The sequence below is a fragment of the Pteropus vampyrus genome, unplaced genomic scaffold, assembly GCF_000151845.1.
Source record: "Pteropus vampyrus isolate Shadow unplaced genomic scaffold, Pvam_2.0 Scaffold457, whole genome shotgun sequence".
Lineage (NCBI taxonomy): Eukaryota > Metazoa > Chordata > Mammalia > Chiroptera > Pteropodidae > Pteropus > Pteropus vampyrus.
The window spans coordinates 28,789-31,376 of record NW_011889238.1 but is presented as its reverse complement, the minus strand read 5'-3'; the positions used below and the strand labels follow the sequence as shown (position 1 = coordinate 31,376).

The 2,588-nt window shown below is 54.3% G+C and overlaps 1 protein-coding gene across 1 annotated transcript in view; it reads left to right on the top strand.

Moving 5' to 3' along the window:
• GLT1D1 (glycosyltransferase 1 domain containing 1) overlaps window positions 1–2,588 on the top strand; it is a 61,174-nt gene that overhangs the window by 42,680 nt on the left and 15,906 nt on the right. The gene's annotated exons all lie outside the window — the stretch shown is intronic.

Below are 2,588 nucleotides of genomic sequence, written 5' to 3'. Positions count from 1 at the left end.
TCTCTCCCCTGTTTTCGAAAGCCGCATGCTAAGGGTAAAATCTATGTGCAGAGTCAAGGTAAGAATTTTTAAATATACATATTTGAAAAAAAAAAATGAGTCTTTATCTCGTAGAGACAGGTACTGAAATGTTTGTGGATGAAATAATACCGTGTCTGAGATTTACTTAAAAATAGTTTGCAGAATGGATACACTTTTATTATTTTTAACATTAAGATAAAAGATAAATAAGAAAACATTATAAAAGAATAATTAAAAATGCAGATGGCAAGGTTTTCCACTTGCAGAAGTACAGCGTACTCTATCAATGGTCTGGGTTTGCTTTTTTTGTCTTTTGCATTCTTATAAGAGTTGATTTCAGCCAAACTGATGACAGATACTGGGGAGCAAGGTCTCAAATGCCTGTCAGGGTATGTTTAAGAAAGAAAAGAGACGAGCTTCTCTGTGGAGGCTGAGTTGAGTTGGGGAGACCTGGAACGCTTCTGCCTCCGCGTCCACCCCTTCCTGCCCTCACCCCGCCCTGCCCGATGGTGGCCGCGGACGTCCCTTCCCGAAGCCCTCGGGGCCTCCTGGACACAGCTGGGACATGACTCCACGGCCCCGTGGAAGTCAGGGACAGAGTGGTCCCAAGGAGCAACTGACTCTGACTGAGGGTCGACCGGGCACTGAGGCCCGGGTCGCGAGCTCAGGCCCCGTGAGCTTTCCGTGATGCCGAGGGGCACACGGCCACCTTTGCTGCACGTCGTGCGGCCACTGTCCAAAAGCAGAAGCAGCCAAGCCCGTCCTGACGTGTGTGTGTGCGGGGAGGGGGGGGCGCGGCTGCGGGTCTTTTCTCGTGGGGACCCCGTGGGCTCACTTTGAACCCCGCGTGCGGAGGGACTCACGGGAGTTCGCGAAGCACTCGGAGCTTGGAGTGGCTTCGTAGGGACCGAGCATGACCCTCGTTTAAACGGCAGCACGAAGAAGCCGGTCATGTCAGCCATGTGAGCATCTCCTTCTCTCCCTCCCGCCCAGGGATCGTGACGGCCCCAAATGCCGCCTTCGACTGGAACACCTTCCTCTGGCGCGCAGGTGAGAGAGAGGGGCCTGCCGACAGGTGGGGGGAGGGGCCGGCCAGGGCTTCGACCGAAGCGCACCTTGTCAGCCGGTGTCGGTTACTTGTCACGTTCTCGTGGTTTCGGAAAAGAGGCCGTCACGTCGAAGGCGTTTACCGTTTCGGGTAGGACGGGGGAGGGGGGAGCAGGGCCTGGAGCAGGGCCGGCAGGTGAGGGCACAGGTGGTTTCGCTCCGGTCTTGGAGATGCCGTCTGCGTCTCACCCCTGGGAGGCGGCGCCGGCCGGAAGCGGGGCGTTTGGTGTCACGCCGCGTGACGTCCGCTCTCTCGAGGCTGCCACCCTCCTGTGCTCATTCGACACTACTTTACCACTTACACACATGACAAATGACCATTGTGAAAAACATGGGAAAATGGAGATCAGCTAGAGAAACAGAAGTCTGAAGCCATTTGAAATCTCAGCACCAGAAAGGACCTTCCATTAACGTTCCGATGTCATCTTTCTCAACAACTTTACATATATAGTGATTTTTATGTATTTGTAGATATATATGGAATATTATAGCTATATTATATCTATCATCACATTTGACCTTTAAAGTGATATATAAAAATGTAATACTTAAAAATATTAACTAATATGTTAATATATTATAAAATATTTTATCACATAAAACCATATAATTATATCTATAATCATATAGCGAACCTATCATTATGTATCTTTATTTTTAAGGATTTTATTGTTTTCGAGGCCATTATCGAATGTTTTTCAAGCTCGTTTTTGGACTGTTGCTGCTCATCTTTAGAAACACACTCGGCTTGCACCCCTGACGCCGTATGCTGCAGTCCCGTCGGTTTGTCTGTTCGCTCTAACGACGTCACGGCTTTCCCTTCCTCCACGGTGTCGTCGTGACCTCCGTGGGCTCGTCTTCCGCGGGACTCTGGGTCTTGGACACGCAGCGGCGAGTCCATCTTCCCGTGTCTGCCCGGCAGGTCGTCTGCTCGGGCGCGAGTCTAAAAGCAGAGTGTGCGGGTGAGACGAGGCCCCTCATCGGAGCTTCCCCGGGTTTTGGGGTCGCCCCTGGGGAGGAAGCGTCAGCGGGCACGCCCGGCGGTGACCCCGTGAGGACGCCGTCTCCCCGGCGTGCGGTGGGGCTTCGAGTCCCGCCGTCGCGTTTCCGTGCGCGGCACGAGCCGAGCGCCGTCGTCGCGGTGTTTAAACAACAGGGCAAACGCCGCGTCCGCCGTCTTTAGGCACAGAACGTTTCGCCGTCCGCAGATGCGGCCCATCCGTGTGCGCCTCTGAGGTGTGACTGCCTCACGGGCCGACCACGCGGGAGCCGGCAAAGGCACGGGGACAGTTCACATGGCTCGCGGAGCGCGGCGGAAAGTCCCCGCGTTTGCTCGTGCTAGCCCGGCCCGTTTCTCCCGAGAGCCGACAAGGCGGCGGTGCCGGGGGTCACTTCCCGCCCGTGAACTCAGAGAAGAGGCTGAAAATGCAAAATCGGCAAACGCGAGGACGCCCCGGGCC